This window comes from Marmota marmota, unplaced genomic scaffold, assembly GCF_001458135.2.
Source record: "Marmota marmota marmota unplaced genomic scaffold, marMar, whole genome shotgun sequence".
Lineage (NCBI taxonomy): Eukaryota > Metazoa > Chordata > Mammalia > Rodentia > Sciuridae > Marmota > Marmota marmota.
Window position 1 is genome coordinate 184,804 of NW_026000078.1, and position 8,002 is coordinate 192,805.

Below are 8,002 nucleotides of genomic sequence, written 5' to 3' on the forward strand. Positions count from 1 at the left end.
ATGGGAAAGGCAGCGGAGCACAACAGACACTAGTATGGCAATTTGTAAATCAATGGATGTGTAACTGATGTGATTCTGCAATCTGTGTATGGGGTGAAGGTGGGAGTTCATAACCCACTTGAATCAAAGTGTGGAATATGATATGTCAAGAAATTTGTAATGTTTTGAACAACCCACAATAAAAAATTTAAAAATTTAAAAAAAAATGTATAATCAGATACTATACTAACTAGCACATATGTATGTATATATATTATAAAGCATACTATTCTCATTTACTTTTCAGTTCTGATGTTTAATGATAGCTTTATTAAATGCTGAAATATTTTAAAAGACAAATTTGAAATTTGGCTTATAAGGGCCAGACATGGTGAAATGTTTATAGTCCCAACTACTTGGCAGGATGAGGTAGGAGAATCATTTGAGCCCAGAAGTTCAAGTCTAGCAGGATTCACCATAACCAGACACCTCCTCAAAAAAAATTTTTGTTTAGGTTTTATCTAAACTAAATTAATACACAATTTTGAACTTATTTTAAATTAGTCACCAGTATAAGGAAAAGCTAATAGACCAGTTACTTTGGTTCACCATTAGGCTTCACTGTTGTTAGGTTTACATTTCCAGTCACTAGGGTTAAGTATCAGCCTTACATTGGACCTAAAGATCAGTTGTTTTTTTTCACTACACATTGATTTTCACTTATTAATTTAGAATTTCTAAAATGCTAAAATGCCTTTTAAAATAATAACATGGTATTCCTTTAGAAATAGAGTTGACCCTAAATGTACACTTTCTTTCTTTTAAAGTAGAACTCATTTGGGATAATCTAAAAATGCACTCAAGTGTACTTTAAACATGTAAGAAATTTTAGTTCAATGCTTAAATAAGGTATTTTTAACAAAATTTCTGAGTATGTTTGCTTTATTAAAAGACATTGCATACATAAAAGTTACCTATAATTGAGGAGTTATTAATTTTTTTCTTTATGCCAATGATAATGTTTTATCCTACTTGGATTAGTAGATTCAATTTAATGTTATGATGCTAAATGCTTTTCCTAATATAAGCATGCAGCTCAAATAAATCTTTTTGTTTGTTTACTGTTGGTACCAGGGATTGAATCCAGGGATACTTTACCACTGAACCACATTCCAGCCCTTTTTTATATTTTATTTAGAGACAGGGTCTCACTGAGTTGCTTAGGACCCCGTTAAATTGCTGAGGCTGGATTTGGACTTGGAATCCTCCTGCCTCAACCTCCCAAGTTGGTGGGATTACAGGCATGCACCACTGCCAGGCCTCATATAGATCTTAATATAGCAAAGGTATGGTAATATTTTCTGGGAGGCTCATAGGATTACAGAAAATCATGAACCATATGAGTCCCTGTTTTATTTTGTCACTGTTCCAATAGTATTGCTATAAGTTCTAGAATTTTTAAAACGGAAGCATTATTTTTGTATAATATACATAATGCTTCAAATTTTTCATTTCTTTACATTATTTGTATCCATGTTTAGTTTGGTTTTTGTTTTTATATTGTTGCTTTGTTTGGTGTGTGTGTGTGTGTGTGTGTGTGTGTATGTGTGGTCATGGGGACTGAACCAGGGCCTTGTACACCCTAGGCAAGTGCCCAACAGGTGCTCTACCACTGAGCAATGTCCTTGGCTCTTGTTATTTTATTTTGAGACAGGGTCTCCCTAAATTACCCAGGCTGGCTTGGAACTTGTGGTTCTTCTGCCTCACCCTCCCAAATAGCTAGGAGTACAGGGGTTTGCCATATTGCCTAGACAACTATTGCCATTTTGATTAATTAGGCTATGTCAAATTAAGCCAGGTGAGCTTTAAAAAATTCATAGTTTATCTCCTCAGTGCACAAAGATGTGATTGTTAAGGAACTTTTTTTCAATTTAAATTTTATCCAGCTTTTTATTTTGAAATATACATAAAAGTTAAGAGAATAGCATATCACCTAAATTCAACAGTTATTAACATTTTGAGAGTTTTGTCTCTATTAGGATATTTGCCCGTAAATACTTAAGCATTCATGTTCTAATAATGAAGATATCTTCTTACTTAACCTCAATACCATTATCACACAATTCAAATTCTAATTGCATCATCTAAGTTAATTCAAATATTTCCAACTGTCTCAAAAATTACATTTTACAGATTTTTGTTTTTGAATCAGAATACAATTGATGTTTGTGTTTTATATTTGTTTATTTTAGTCTAGAAGACCTCTCTCCTTGCACCCCCATTGTTTTTCCTCAGGATAAAACTTTTGAAGAAAAAGTCACTGGGCTGCTATTTTGGATCTGTCCTTTGTTTGGCTTGTATTTCCTTTGAACTAGAAATCAAGTATATAGATTTGATTAGCTTCAGTTGAACATTTTTAGCAAGAGTATTTCACAAGTTATATAGATTTTATATAACATTCTATTAAAGGGTACATAATTTTAGTACTCTTATTAATTTTGGTAATTATTTGGTTAAAGTGACAACTACTTGATCTCTTCACTGGAAAGTTCATTTATTTCCCCCTTCGTAAACTTTGGAGTAATGTTTTGGCACTGAGAGAATATTGTTTCCCAACAGCTTTTGTTCAGTGGCTATAGCACCAATTAATGATTCTTTTTGTTTGATTGTTTGGAGACAGACATTTGCCATGTTGCTCAGGCGGGCCTTGAACACCTAGGCTCAAATGATCATCATTCTTCTGTCTACCCAGTAGCTGGGACTACAGGCATGCACCACAGTGCCTGGTTCAATTAATGATTCTCAATTGAGTCATTTATTACATTGGAGGGCCAAATGGTGATTTAAAATACTTTTCAAAAAGTTCTCTAATTTTATTCTGCCTTTCTTAGTTTATCTTCTATTATTTATTTATTTATTTATTTATTTTTTGGTACCAGGGATTGAACCCAGGGGTTCTTAACCACTGAACCACATCCCCACCCCTTTTGTTTTATTTTGAGACAGGGTATCTCTAAGTTGCTTATTGCCTCACTGTGTTGCTGAGACTAGCTTTGAGCTCACATGCTCCTGCCTCAGCCTCCCAAGCTGCTGGGATTACAAGCCTGTGCCACCACACCAGGCTTATTATCTTTTTTTTTTTAAAATAATATTTTCCTTCCTTTTCCTCCAGTGCCTCTTTTTTCAAATATCACTATGTCTTCATGAATTTTTTTAAAAATTACTCAATGTATTATATTATAGTCAATTAGTTCTTTATATATGTATGTGTGTATATATATATGTGTATATATATGTATATATGTATATATATTTAGTTGTAGATGGATACAATACCTTTATTTTATTTATTTTTATGCAGTGCCTCACACATGCCAGGCAAGCGCTCTACCACTGAGCTACAACCCTAACCCTCAATTAGTTCGGTTTTGGGCAGTGCTGGGGATTGAATGCATGTGAGGCAAGCACTCTACCAACTGAGCTATATCCCCAGCCCTCAATTACTTCTTTTTGATAACACTTTATACTGCAAATGTCACTACAAGCTAGTGACAAATGTCATATTAGCAAGTTCTGCATAGCTTCAGACACAAGGTGTCCCAGGCTTACCTTGTACTTTTGTTATTTCAAACGTGATTATCAGCTCCTTCTCCCAGAAACCCTATTCCTTTAAAGGGGAATGGAATTTGGAATCCATTGTTAGTTACTAAGGTGTCGTGCATCTAGGTCATTTTTGCGCACAAAGCTAGGAAGTATATTTTTAAAAGATCATGAATTCCAAATCAGTATTTATGAATTTTAACTTGATACAGTTGTTAATTTTGTATTTTGCTTGTTTTAATAGTGAAAATCTTGGTTCTTGCCAACATTAATAGGCTTACTGATGTCTTATTTTATAGTATATATTTTAAAATTACAATACCAATGTTATAACTTGTGGTAAACATACTGAGTAAAATTTAAGAGTTTTTTTTTTTTTTTTACATTTTTATATATCCTTAGAATACAGCCCACCAAAGAGGTATAGTGGGAGTATATGTTCAAAAGTTAATGGAAGTGGTTCTCTGTGTAGTTACCAGTGTGATTAAAATTAAGTTCATTAGTTTTTACTTACATTCAATTTTGGAAATTACTTTTAATATCATTCTACTATTGAAAATGTGAATCATTTACATGGTTCAAAGGTTAAAACTGAATGTTATACTTAGAAACATCTCATTAGCTCTCATGCCTGTCCTTTCTTTCCATTCATAATCACCTTTATAGGTAACTATTTTTATTAGTTTTTAGTTTGACCTTCCTGTTTCTTTTTTGAAAAGTAAACATCTGTATTGTTATATTTACTGTGTACCTGTGCTTCACTACATGGAGTATGTTCTTTGCTTTGTAAATTTTGATATTTAGAAAGGTTTGTATGTCCATTCTGTTGCTCAACTTTATACTGATAACATTTTACAGTACTTTTGGGGCTCACTTTTTGCTTGTTTGACCTTCTATTTGATTTCCCAATATTTATTATTTATTTTTGGTGGTACTGAGGATTGAACCCAAAGCCTTGAACATGCTAGGCAAGTGCTCTACCACTGAGTTACATCTCTAGTCCTCTTTAAATTTCATTTTGAGACAGAGTCTGACTAAGTTGCCCAGTCAATTGCTGGCTTGAATTTTCAATCTTCTTGCCTTAGTCTTCAAGTAAGTGGGATTACAGTTGTACAACACTGCAGCCATTGATTTGCCAGCTGTTGATTCTTCACATGATTGTCTATGTGACAGTCAATGAAGCTTTTTTAAATAATTTTTTTAATTGTTGATAGACCTTTATTTATTTTTTTATATGTAGTGCTGAGAATCAAACCCAGTGCCTCACACATGCTAGGCAAGCACTCTACCACTGAGCCACAACCCTAGCCCATCAACAAAAGTTTTTTTTTTTAAATCTTTATTTTTATTTACTTATTTTTATGTTGTGCTGAGGATTAAACCCAGTGCCTCACATGTGCTAGGCCAAGTGTTCTACCACTGAGCCACAAACCCAGCTCCTCAACGAAACTTTTATCCTTTCTCTCCTCTCAGATTTTTAGTTGTCTTACTTCTGTTTCATTAGAACATATAAATAGATTATTTGCACCCTAGTCCCTGCCTTTGTTGTAAAATTATACATTTTAAAAATGTATTTAATACTCTATAGTTTGCTTGAAGTCTCCCCTAGTCTACTCTTTTTAAAAATATTTTTGTTATAGATGGACACAATGCCTTTCTCTTATTTATTTTTATGTGGTGCTGAGAATTAAACCCAGTGCCTCACACATTCTAGGCAAGTGCTCTACCACTGAGCCACAAACCCAGCCTACTCTTGACTGGATAAAGTTCTAATAGAGGGCTTGTAAGTACAATAGTCTCTGAGTTGTGGCATGATGAAGATTTTCTAGAGCCTTGATACATACAGCTATGCTACATACAAAATCCTACACTGGCATTTATTTGCCTTGAATTCTTTTTAAAAATGATGTGCCATCATTATGTTGTTTGGTTTTTTTCAAGAAGTCTGGTACCACTTGATTTTTTTTCAGTTTTTGGAATTGACATTAATTTTGTTTATGCCCAGAGGCCTAAGTTTGTAGATCTTTGCCTGGAGGGTTAGATTATTTTCTCACTGATCCTTATTATTGCTTTTGTTTTGTTTTGTTTTACTTATTTATGTAGTCCTGAGGATCGAACCCAGTGCCTCACATATGCTAGGCAAAGCCCTCTACCACTGAGCCACAATTCTAATCCCTTATTAACGCTTTTTTTTTTTTTTTGTAATGGGGATTGAACTCAGAGCCTTGACAACTAGGCAACATCCCCAGCCCTATTTTGTATTTTAGAGTCTCCTTATTTGCTTAGCACCTCACCTTTGCTGAGGCTGGCTTTGAAATCATGATCCTCCTGCCTCAGCCTCACGACCTGCTGGGATTACAGGTGTGTGCCACTGCACCGGCTTATTATTGCTTTTTTTTTTTCATTCTTGTAGCTGTTGTAATCTTTTTTCTTAATTTTCGTATCTATTTGTATCTATTCTCTCATGTACCCTGTTAATTTTAGTGTCATTTTTAAAATGATTTTATATTTTCAGTATATTGCCTGACTTTGAATAACTGTCATTCTATATTCTTCCTATTGTTTTAAATTTTTTATTTTTTGTATTCTTTCATTGTCTGAATTGCTTATTAATGATATTTAATTGTTGGAGTATTGTAGTTTTCTTTTGCTTTGTATTTTCTGGAGGGTAGTATTTTCTATTAATTCAGAATCTTACCCCTTCACTCCCACCCCTGCTCCTAGGGCCTCAGGCATGCTAGGCAATGTGTTCTACCACTGAACAAAGTGTGTGGGTTTTTTTGAGATAGGGTCTCAATAATTGTTTAACCTGTTTTCAAACTCTGGGGTTCCAGCAATCCTCCTACTTTCAGCTTCCCAAGCAGCTGGAATACTGGCCTTCTATTGATTAAAAAGCCTCCTTTTTTTTTTTTTTGGTAGTTATGTATGGACAGAATGCCTTTATTTTGTTTGAACCCAAGGCCTCACACTTGCCAGGCAAGCACTCTGCCACTGCGCCCCAGCCCTCCTACTTTCTTTTTACAGAAACCTTGTATGGATTTTTAGTGGCCTTTCTGTTCATAATAAAATGCGGTATTTTCTTGTATCAACATAATAGGTGATTCTATGAAATAGAGGGAGGAGTAGGGATTTAGGTGACTTACTCAGTTTTGCAGTTAGAGGACTCCTTCTGTTACCATAGTGAAGTGCAGTTTCTTTAGTAAATGGTATATCTGGGGCAAAGGTGGGCTTTGGGTTCTATGACATAGTTTTAATACTTTAGGAATTGTTAGCTTTCAGGACAATTTTTAGGAATTGTTTCCCTTCTTCCAAGGAATCCTTACTTTCCAGTGTTGCCTCGTGAACTGTCCTATGAGTATTCCATACCATGGTTTCTGCCTGTTTTTAAGCCTGATTCTTAGCTTTATTAATTCTGGAAATGCACTAATATCCTTCCAGATCCCTTTTACTTAAGTAAGCCAGTACTAGTTCCTGTTGTTGACTGTTAACCAAAGAACCCTAACTTACAAGTCAACTTTGTTGTTGTTGTTTTGTACCCAGGATTGAACTCAGGCGCACTTAACCACTGAGCCACATCCCTAACCCTTTTTTGTATTTTATTTAGAGATGGGGTCTCACTGAGTTCTTATGGCCTTGCTAAATTGCTGAGGCTAGCTTCAAACTCCCAATCCTCCTGCCTCACCCTCCTGAGCTGCTGAGATTACAGGTATACACTACTGTGTCCAGGTGTATGTCAACTTCTTAACATAAAGCTCATTTGTGGATATTCACAACCCAAATCACATACAGAGTCTTAAGTATATACAGACTACATCGGTTAGAACAGGTCTGATCTTTTTTGTTTACCATTGCAGCCCTTCAAGCCAAAGCAGGTGGTATGTGCTAAATTTCTCTTATTACTATTAACAACTGCACTTACTTCATTTTTCAATTATCTTTTGTTTGTTTTGTAACTCTGCCCCCCCACTAGAATGTAAGCTCCATGCAGATATGCTTAAAACATAGTATCAACCACATATAGGTATTCAATATTTTTGAATGACTGACTAGTAACCATTTCTTAAGAATAAAATTGGTGCTACAGGATGAAGTATGATTTTGAGAAAAGTCAGAGTAACCACAAAAAATTATCTTACCAGCCCTCTACATCTAAAACAAGTTCCTGGGGATTTAATTATAAAATCTATTTCCAGAGCTTCAAATATGACTTCATCTGAAAAGTTTCTATATGAGATTTTTTAAAAACAAAAGCATTATGAGTTTACGTATGTATATAAGATTTTTAAAAATAAGTATTATGAGTTGACTTACTGGGAAGTATATATCAGGCTCAAATGCCTTTCTTCTTCCTTCCAGGGAAATTCATTTCTAGTAAGTATGGAAATAGGAGGTTCAGAAAATTCAGTCAAATTTATTTCTTAAC